The 11582-nt window shown below is 45.0% G+C and overlaps 1 long non-coding RNA gene across 1 annotated transcript; it reads right to left on the reverse strand.

The window, feature by feature from the left end:
* Positions 1-5354: 5354 nt before the first annotated feature.
* On the reverse strand, positions 5355-8648 carry LOC111265834 (uncharacterized). Its single transcript, XR_002683698.2, has 2 exons — positions 7715-8648; positions 5355-6642 (listed from the first exon to the last, which is right to left on the reverse strand). It is a non-coding gene; the product is annotated as an uncharacterized LOC111265834 (long non-coding RNA).
* Positions 8649-11582: the final 2934 nt, after the last annotated feature.

The following is an 11582-nucleotide window of genomic DNA, read 5'->3' on the forward strand; positions in this document are numbered from 1 at the left end:
ACTCAAATGCTAGAAGGAGCGAGTTTCATATGACAACTGTACGACAGTGGACCGTACTTTATTTCATTTGCCAAAAAACGGGTTTAGCCCATAGAAGGAATAATGCTAAACATTGAAAAACGACGTACCTCATATGACCACATAAATGAGATATTTACTATCTAGGTCTACATTTAAGCCGAGATCCTTGTTTTATTGGACAGGCGCAAGCAAGCTATAGATCTGTGTTTTTCCTACGCGATGTATATTTGCAATGGCAGTTCGCGAAACTTCAAACAGTAACCTTCTAATAGTAAGCTAATTTTCTTCTGTAGCATAGTTGCCAGTTTCGATGAATTCGAAAACAAATAAAGCGGATAGCGTTTTCAGCAAAGGCTTGTTTGTTTGTCTGTCTAGTACACATGTGCCCAACTATAGACGTCACGAAATCTTGATTTGAGTGGGACGATAAGTAAGGTGCGTAGACCTTAACTGCGATAAAGTCAAAAATGTGTCTTAATTTTGATTGAATTTCTATGGCGGACAAAGGATACGACGGACGCTTAAAGAAAGGCGCTGACTATTCTAACACCTTCGCAAGTTCTCCTGCGCGAAGCAGCCTTTTTTTTTTTCGGTACGCACCCGTTTGATTAGTAATTTGATTCTGTATAGGCGTTATACAGCACGGCATTGCGATTCCACTTCCTATGATAGGTCCTTCGTCTCAAGGCGTAAGTAAAATGATCCTAGCTTAGGTACTTATATAGAAACATAAATAATCTCCTGTGATGGTATTATGCAACGATCATTATTTCAAGATGCGTTGAATTCATTGTTTATAACATCTCATTTGCATCTGGGGCATATGCTTTAGAACTGAAAATTATACAGTAATGCCTTATTAAATTACTCACTGTATTTATCCTGTGCGAACAATATTTCTAAATAAACATTCTACGATGAATACGAAAACAACAAGCTGAAATAGTCTGCTTTTCATAGTAAATATTATTTTAGTTTTTACAGCATTATGGGATGTCTCGTAGACTCTGTCATATAATATCCTTTAAACACGATACAGTGTTAGAAAACGACAACTGAATAGAAAAACATGAGCCCGAAAAAGCTTAATGTTGTTCACGCTAGTCAAGCGGAAGTGTATGCGAAACGATATTAAGAAAACGAGACAATTAGGAAAGTTATCAAATAAAGGCTAATATCAATGAGCTATATTCAATCTCACTTAAAATTCTCCATACGGTATTCTATATTATAGTACCAAAAGTCATACTAGATAGGACAAGGGGTACGTAGTTCAAAGATCACACAGCAAATGAATTACATGCTCTTGGCGTGCCTCCTTTTGCTCTCGATATCTGCCGCTTAAAAAGTAAGATTTGCTTTGTACTCTCGTATCATCATGTGCTGCGTGTCGGAATCACAATAACCGTTGATCGTATGCCAATTTACTTGCACAATTTATTGCGATTCCGTCGCCTAAACGTTGTGTTTGCGAAAACTGAGTTCTTATCTTCACCTCCGTTACAATAAATAACACCTATTTTTTTTCATGGTAAGTGATATAAATATTATTAATCTACTGTCAATCCTCTATGCAAAATAGTGTATCTGTGGTGGCAACTCTGCTGTCCGTGCTCTGTAGAAACAACCAGCATCGTTAAGCTACAGTTTTTAAAGCTGTTTTTCACCTGCGACTGTGAGAGAATCACGCTCCCTAGAGGAAACTTCGTTTGCTTGCCGGCGCAATTGAGAAGCGACCCCAGCGGCATCGGCGTTATGGTCACTACCTATAGCAATCTGGGAAAATGACCGGCGTGAATTAACGCCTAGTTCTACGCAATAACATCAGCGTGACTTAACAGTAACGCCGCTGCACTAAAAAGCCTCGAAAACCTTCCTCGCAAAACGCAATACTACAATACTTTTCTTTTACTTTAATTATATTGTAATAATAAAGTTAACGATGTATATGCACAAAGTTAGTATATATTCCTATTCGGATGCAATTTGTAATGTTGCAAAGTTTTATGCAACACAATCATATTTGATTAAAACACCACGACGATGAATACGCACGTGTTCTTGTGTCGGCTTTTGCTGCTCCGATGTTTTCCATCGGAGTCCTTCCCACTTTTTCCCCAATGTTACCCGTTCCGCGCTCGAGCGGCACCAAGAGCTGCACGTAGTTCGTATTTATGTACCATCTATTCGTATGTGTGCTCACATAACTCTTCCCTCTCCGATTTCCCTTCCTTTCTATCAGATGGCCCTCTCTCTCTCCCTTGCTAGCTGTCGCCTTTTGCTAACCGCCCGCGGTCACACCTTTAACAGCGAACAAATGCGTCCATCTACGTGACGTCACGGTGCTCCGCCTGCTCAGGTGGCGCCGCCTGGTGGACCACTTTCAAGACTGATGGCAGAGTGAGCGCTCGAATGCCATTACGGAACGAGCTGTGGCTGTAACATTCTGATCTACACAAGCACAACGAGTGCTGGCAGTGTCTATCTCCGAGCTGAGCCGCCGCCGCCGTGTTAGTTGACGCGGGAGACCGGACGGGACGGGTGAAGAGAAGAGTTTAATCGTCGTCGCTGTTTGAAGAAGCGTTCGCTCGGTGCGTACGACACCTAGAGCAGTCGCTAGTTGTCTCTGAGGAGTCATCGTCACCAGAACAGGAATAACGACAGTTGTCTACTGTACAAAATTAGAACAACAACAACTAGTACACAGTGGCGGCCTATGTGTGTGTACATTTTGTACGAGAAGCGCACAACGGCCTGCTTTCTAGATAGTTCAGTCAGCACCGCATCGACTAGCGATTAGTAGCGGCCGTTCTAACGGCAATTAGACCGGAGGCACTATATACAGTACGTAGTTGTTACTCGATCAGTGTACAACAACTCATCGTACAGCTACGGCCTGCCGCTACTTACAGTAATAACGGCAGCGTTACAATAGTTGTTTGTAGACAGATGGCATACGACAGAGCTGTTGGCTGCTCTCACATGTTGTCGACTGGCCACAATCTGCACACATGGTTAGATCTTATCAGACCAGGTCAGATTAGCCAGCGTAAGTGAGAAGTGGACGTGTTCACGTTAGTGTCTTTTCTGCTGTTTCAAGTTGTCTCCGAGTTGCAACCTGTCGGCGCGCTTTGGTGTGTGTGCGTGCGTGCGTGCTGCGTTCATCGGCTTCTCATCACAGCGCCACTGCTCCGGCCGCCGCGGCGCCGCGTGAGAACCGCGTTGGAGAGTGAAGTCGACCGCGGCTTCAAGTGACAAGTTGTTGTTTTTTTCACAGTGTGATTTCACTCCTATTCATATTATTATTATTATTATTATTATTATTATTATTAGAATAACAACTCGATTCAATTTGGTTCGACGATTGCTGCCACCGCGACTGCAGGCCTGTCTAGAATCCGTGTGCGTTTCTTTGTCAGCCATATCGAACCATATGGGCAGTCAGGCTGACAGTCTGTCGGGCAAGTTAGCAAGCAGCTAAACAAGTATTTGATTATTGAAATCATCAAAGAATCATCGTCTGTTCGTGCAACTACAGCATCGCCACCTGAAACAGCACCATCAGCCCATATTGTGACCGTCGTTTTGGTGGTTACTGCTAAAGTGTTTGTGGTGTAATGTTCGATCTCTGCAGTTGACGTCGTCGTGGCAGCGGTGCTAGAGGCTCACGCGGAGCGCACGCACGACACTCGGCTGGTCCCCGTCGCTCCTCGCTGTGCGCTCTGTTTGTAAACAATCAACTCTTCGACTATTGCCGTGCTAGCCCGAAGCCGCTGTCTAGTTCGCTTTGCGACTACGGTGAACTAGTAGCCGTCCCGGTAACTGCGGTACCAGTAGTGGGCGTAGCTGTTGCCACTGTTCGAGTTGGTCGGGGGCAGGTATTACGCCAGCGACGAATTATTGGCGGGCGAGGGGTTGCATGATCGCACGGACCGTCAAGCGAATAGGCGGGCAAACGCAGCTGGTCTGTGGTCAAGCTATCCGTCAATCTACTTACGTTAAGTTTATCAGGCGACACTAAAAACAACGAAACGAAGAACTGCGTGTGGACAAGAATTACACACGTTGTACAACTTGAATACATTGCAAGTTAACTGTGCGTCAGTGTCGACCTGGCTCGCTCGGTATATCATCGTTATTTCATCTCTTGGATATACATTACCCCGCTGTTGACAGCGCCGTAATAATAGAAATAAGAACAACAACAGAGATTGTACAAAGCTCGACTCCGCTCATAACGGATATAAAGCAAAATTTTTCACCAGCCGAACGAAGGATAAACGAAGTGCTAAAGATCAAAATAGGGTGTTCGCTTTTGAGAGTTACAATTGATAAGTGTTAGTAATGACAGGACTGATTTACGCGTTATAAGAAGGAGCTTCGAAGACCAAGTGGGAATATACAAAACAGTTTGAAGCTGTATTGTGGTAAATGTTGGATTGTCAGATTACTGCATCATGATCATCATTGTCTTCGGATTGTCACAGTATACTCATTTTACATCGAGGATTTGATAGTCGCCAGCTATTATCGCCTCGTGGCACTGGTCGGAACCACGATTACGACCGCTTAATTATCGGTGCCTCCCGTGGGGCATCGTTCCGCCGCGAACGGTGAGTGTGAGTTCGGTGCCGTGACGTCGACGTTTCTAGTTGGTTCAATGTTGCTCGTTGGTGCGTCGTGATCGCGAACTTGGAATACTACGTCTATTTATAACACTATTTTTTGCCGTCGCAACGATTGTTCTGGTTAACGCGCGCGTGTGTCTGTCCTCGATAAATCACTAAACAGTAGAGAATATCGTCCAGAGCTCCGGCTGACCGATTGCCGACACAACCGACGTCACCATCAGTAAAAAGAAATTCGCGGCAAAATTGCAGGCCCTTTACGGGCCCGCCCTCAGGAATCATAGGACGGAAGAGAGGATCCACCACTTCGTCCAGTAAGTAGAAATAAAAAAAATAGAGCATCAGCATGAATAAACGCAAGTAACGGAAAATCTAAAAACTAGTGTAGCATATAACGAGTTATAAACGAGAAGTTCGTCAAGATGAACGGTTATCTTTTGCCCGACTGACCTCGCCGGCATCATCTCAATACCATCGATTAGACGGCCATAAGCGTACGCCGCTACGTGTCCAGACGAACCGATAGCTGTTGCTGATGTACTGCGTGTAGTACTGTTAGAGAAATCAAAATAACATAGTCTTTTTTGCACAGTGTCGTATTGAGCGAGTTAGAGCCCAGTTTTCCGGTCCTTTGACGAGTACTCGAGGTGATTGAATTGCTAACTATTCCAACACTTAGGTAAAATTGTCTATAAAACACAAAAATTCAAATCAATCTCCTTTATTATTCACGCAAACTGTCAAATATTCATGTGTCATTGACAGAACCTAAAGCAACAACTCGATTTGGAGCCGCCAAGTATCGTTGACTAGCTAATAATATATCCGGGCACACACGTATCGACACCAACTAATCAACTAAAAGTAGTAGCGGGTCTTCTAGCTTCTTCCAAAAATGGGTTATATATGTATTGGAACATACAACGGATGGCACTATATATTGTTGTCGCTGTGGGCTGTGCTAGTGGGGGTTATCCCATTCCTTTTTCCCTTCACTCTCGCGATTGTCCAGCGAACTTGCGTCCCTCACGAGGTACGCTGCAACGAAGGCAACAGTTGAACGGTTACCACCATTATTTCGTCAGCACGCGTCCGACGAAAAAGATGGAGACGAAAGTGGCGAAATAAAGATAGGCCATGGGGTGTATTTGTTTGGCCGCGCGCTCGATCGTGAAGTGGCTAGGAGCTGCTAATATTTGAAATCGTTTGTGAGCAGCGCAATGCGCCACGTAAGCCGTAACGATAAGAGCAGAATAAGCGACGAATTTTGGCTGCGGTCCGATGAAACAATGGCAACTAATCACTTTAATAAGTCCACGCGAACCTCGCAGTGTCGCATGCGGCGACTTTTGTATGTGGGCATAGATGCCGACTAGGGATGTTGAATGTAGAGCATTGTAGTATATGTACATACACCGCGTATCATATCATGTCTTGATATCCGATTAAGCGTACGATGAACTGAACAAAAGGTTCCTTCGTTTATTTGTCCGTTTGTCAGCTTCATCTCCACATCACCGCCATCATCAGCTTCGTCCTTTGTATCGTATCATTCCGCTAAGAGGCCAAACAATGTTATTAGCACCTGCTGAGAAGATACAGCGCCATGTCTAACCGACGGATCGGGATAGTCGTGCAACGCCCCAAGATTGACGACGACTAGGCGTGACCGATGGCTGTCTCGTTCTCTCTGATACCGCTATAACTATTACTAAAAGTAATATTACGAGTCGTAGTGTTCAATTCTTAGTGGAAGTCCGGCTAGCTGACGTGATCTATTCATAGTGCATACATAATTATAGCTTCGATAAGCATTATTATTAGGTTGATAGAAATGCAACACGTTACAATGCAATGTAACCATAATATAATATTGCCAGGCTACATGCCTGTTCGCTGGTGCATTTAATACCTTCGCGCGTCACTTCTGTGATGGGTTCCGTCTGTGTGGCTGCGTGTCTGTGCGTAGGCAATAACAGCAAGGGATATATATCTAGAGAAAAAGAAGAAAGAGAAATTGTGTTTATCTGGGAAGTTGGATAAGTGTGGCCATGCCAACGATATCAATAAGTCGACACTCTAATTATTATTACATTATAGAAAGGGTCGGTGATTCTTATTAAATTGCATTGCTCTCTCAAACCGACAGGACAGCGAGAGTCAGTATGGCTGGGCTATTACTTTTGTACTACTATGTAGCTCTGAGCTCGACGCGGCTGAGCTGGGCTAGGCTGGGCTGGGGCGGGCCGAGCGGCTAGAGCGACCGACGGCCTAGCATTTCATTCATCACCATCACGGACAGTTCATTGCGCGCTGTTCATTCGTTTATAGTAGGTGTTGCACTTTCCAGCTAAGCAGCGCCACCGGCGACAGCAGTCGAAACAGCGAGATGTTATAACAGTTGGCGGCTGTCGGGGGAAAGGGGACACACTTCCTCCCGCTGTCATCTTTTTCTTTGTGACTCTAGCTATTGTTACTTTTTTAGTAAAAATAGTATATTGGCAGTTTTAGTTGCAGTGGCTTCATCGTATTCGAGCTCGCGAACTGTAAATGTACAGCTAAACCGACCGCTGCTACCGCCGAAATGGCGATGTTGATGACGTCGCAGCTTCAAAAGACTGAGAGCGACGAAACACATGGCTGTCTATTGATTTGTCTATTGCAGTGACAACTTGGTTGAAGATCGAAACGAACAGTCAGATCAAACATTCGCTTATACAACGGTCCAGCGAACGCTCAACTAATCGGCTCTAAATTAGATCATTGTTGTCGTACTCATTGTTATTGTCCAGGGTTGCCCGACGTCGGTCACGGACGTTGACAGCGCCCGCTAAGACAGTGAATGCACCGCTAGACCTATAATAATAATAGGGACCATTTGCGTTGTGTACGAAAAATACACGCGATATGCACATATGCGTTCCCGATACAAAACTAGGACAATTTACAATCGAAACAACGTCAACAACGGAACGTTTGCCAAGTAGGCCACGCAGTCACCCCCACAACCGACCCTTGCATTGATGCTGTTAATTGTTAAAACTGCTTTTCTTACCGGCACTCACCAATCATTCTCGCAGAGTAGATCGCGACTATACAGCGCTCCGCAGCGGGAATGAAGTATTCTTATCGTCGCATTTTCTATTCTTTCTGGTAGCTACAATTAACATTGGATCCTCAATGCGTCACGAAATAATGACGGTTATCACGCCGCTGCCACCACCATCAAAACTGCCGCTGCTGCTGCTGTCGTCTAATTAAATAAGGTGACGCCAGTGACAGCGGTCGTGAGATGAGCATTACCACGTTAACGATACTAACGCGAGTTAACAAAATCAAAACTATTTCTTAGCGCCGCACGCAGCGAGAGGTGAAAAAATGTCACCACCGTTCTTGTCACATCTAGCCTAGGACAGGAAAGTCAGCAGGTCATCTAGCTGCGTGACGTTATATCGTGGATGTGGTGGCGTAATATATATACCCTCCTAATTAACTCAACCACCTTCTCGGTTCAGAATAAATGGTGAGACCTATAGAATTCGTGTATTTAATTGTTGTCGCTACCATCTTCACCGGTATAGCATCCGCTGACGACAGCCACAGCAAAAACCGCCGCCGTTCGTATCGCCCGTTACATATGTAGAACTGTTGCTTCTGCTTCAGGAAATCCGTTGTTCAGCCGGCGTCGGTTCGTTCGATCACAGAGTCCATGATTCCTATCGCGGCTCACCTTTGCGCGCGGTCTGCCATTATAGAACCATCACTAATCTAGATAGTATAATTACTGCTACCGCTACGTTAAGCCTTGTTCGCCTCATCCTTCACACATTAACTAATTGAGTTACTCATTTATTTACTCTCTGATTAACTGAGTGAATGAGTGAGTGTCTGACCGAAGGGCCACTGCGGAGAAAGGTAGGCAAATGGGTAAACCAGCTAAGCTCTGTATTACAGTACCAGCGATGGCGACTGCAGCGCCAATAGCGACGACTTATTCCGGTGATGGTGGCATTAACGATTATAATGACGATTCGAATAACACAATCGAAGACTTCTGATGATGACGCCACATTACATTATGCCGGCCGTCCGGCCGGCCGGCCGGCCGGCCGGTCAATTAATAATTATACGAACGGCCCACCAGAACCGTTGCTAATTACCGAAATCTAACATGCCTGCAGTGGTGCGTCTGCTACCGTTGCGGTGCTGTCACGGCTATTTACGTTATTGATATTGGTGATGAGATTTACACGCATCTATCTACAATTAATTAGTGGCGTCGTCCGCGCACACGTCGGCCCACACAGACGAGTACTCATGGATCGTATTGGCTCTCACAAACTCGTCTGCGTGTGTGCATAAAGCAACAACGACAACACATCCTTCCAGCCCATCATCATCATCATCGAGATCGTATAATGGAACGACAACAACAGTTGGAACAAATAGGCACGATCTGCATAGGTGGAAGTAGGTGATTAGCACAAACAAATAATTATTATCACTGCTACTGACAGTGGAATAACAGAACAGATGAACGACCAAACAGACAAATAGGGGATAGCTAGATAAATAACAGAGAGATCGACCAGTCGACGAAAGTTGGATACACAGACAGGCCATTGTTGTTTCGTTAATATTGTCGTCGCCCTCGTTGTTGCCTATATGTATATATCTCTTGGTAGACACAAACAGATTGATGCGTACTCACCTTTGCATGAAGCGAGCATACAAGTCTAAAGACGTGGTCGGAGATGCGGACACTCTGCGTACAAAGGGTAAGTTGCTTTCCTCATTAAACAGCGCGAAAGTCCACCAGCTCACGGATTTTATATAGAGGGCCACTACAAGGGGCTGATACAAATGCAATATTTGCGTTACGTAGTATGTGTGTATAATAATGGTACCTAGGAGAGGTTTATTTCACGTGGTTTGTCTATTGTTCACTGTCATCACATTAATAATAATAATAATAATTATTATTTTACGTCAATGTACCTTAGTATGCCAGGACATTTGGCACTCGAACGTTAATTTCCCCAAATTGGCCACCCTGAAAGATTCTATTATCCCTGTGTACTCCGTAAAGTCAGGCTTGCCAAACCTCAATATGTGGTCGAGCCTATAATGCTTGTGGTTAGCCGAAACAAGGACAGGGAGTAATCAATGTGAGCTATTGTATAATTAGTATGACATTGTTAGGATCTAGACAACGAATGCAATGTAATAATTAAAATTCAATCTTGACTTCGCTGCCGAAATCGTTATGCCTCTACAATCTTCAAAATTAAGCTAGGCCTACGATTGGGATACGACAGAAACTAGCAGCTTTTGGCTCCATAGAATAAGTAATCGCTCGTGTAAGAATTAAGAATATTTATAGATCTTGCCGTATTTTTAACCAAGTTCTTACTACTAGCAATACTTGAAATACTATGGGCCGGCTGAGAGGGACGCCCCTTCGTACCAAACGACGACTTTCCTGGAAAGTCTTAAAAACAGTTAAAATTTTCGAAGCATTGCGGATCTTTTGCGATTACTAAATCTCACCTGACCAGAGTTATACACTTCGTGACCACCGCTTGTCGTCCTCGATATGTATTTGTTATTACTTCAACAATATCTTCATAATACAGGAGTTTCTCGCTGCAGTGCAAAAAATATCACGAAGAAAATATGCGTCGATTATTATTCTGCTATTTAATGTATTAGTGTTGGGCCTAATTTGATTTCGTCATGGCCTGTCATCCTGTTCGTTCTGCCGGATAATATTTCGTCTCTATTTTCGATTTTCAACCCTCTTTTCCACCATTTAAAGAATAAGAGCACAGGCAGAAAGAGAAGTCGAAAACGTTGAAGATGAACAGCAAAGACGAAAAAACCAGCAATCTACTTTCGAATGAATGCTAAAGTGTGCCACATTTCAAAATGGGTTTGCTTTATCGTCCCGCCGGTAACAACATCGCCGTTATCATTATTATCAGCGTCGCCACGGCTGTTGGTAATAATAATAATAATAATGGGGATTATTATTATTATGTTGATCTTACTCTTGCTGCTGCCGTTTCTGCCGGCGTTGTTGATTGCTCATAGTGTCATGGTTGTTCAGTACGTTAACGTGATGAAGGCAGTGTATAATTTATCGCGTATCCGTCCAATCCGTACCAATTTAGTCGCGGTCATATCCGACGTTGTAGTCGTCATCGTATTTTTTGTTGCGCCTTCGAACGTCGACCGACTGCTATAGATATCTGGCCGGCCACAATAGATACATTAGTAGAGGACGAAGTTGCAACAGCAGCAGAACTAGCGACAGCTCGAGCAACCTCCGTTACCAGCGTCGTCAAAGGCGCTTGAACCGCTCCCCGTACGATATCGCAGCAACAGTAACACAAGAGGCGGCAGCGACAGTCGAGAAACTATAGCAGTCGTAGCTTAGCGTTGCGTCGTTCGGCCAGAGCGCCGGCAGTGGTTTTGGCATCGCCAACAGCGCCGTTGTCAGCATGAACCGATGAGTGGTCGATAGAAGGCGCAACGACAACCGCCGACGGCCGAGCGTCGACCGACAAGCAAGCAAACTGAAAGAAGCTCAACTTTATGCCGCGGCTTCTGCTCCTGCTGCTGACGACGGTGGCCAGGTAGCTTGAGGACTGGCTCGCAGCCAGCTGTTGTCGCCAACCAAAGCAGAGCGCGCAACATCAACAAAGTGAGCCTGAACGTCGGACAAGTCCGCGCACGTCACTGCGATGGCCTCAGCTTTTTGCTGCGGGTTCTAGTGGTTGTGCGGTGGCGTTGGCGGCGGTAGCGCCGACGGACGGTCGGACGAAGTGACGAGTCGACGTTCCTTCACCGCCTGTGGGATGACTTTGGGAACAGCGCTGGCTTCGACAGCGGCAGCAGTGGCGCTGCGCTATCAGCGATCGCCGGCTCTGC

This window comes from Varroa jacobsoni, unplaced genomic scaffold, assembly GCF_002532875.2.
Source record: "Varroa jacobsoni isolate VJ856 unplaced genomic scaffold, vjacob_1.0 scaffold_1017, whole genome shotgun sequence".
In the NCBI taxonomy this organism is placed as follows: domain Eukaryota; kingdom Metazoa; phylum Arthropoda; class Arachnida; order Mesostigmata; family Varroidae; genus Varroa; species Varroa jacobsoni.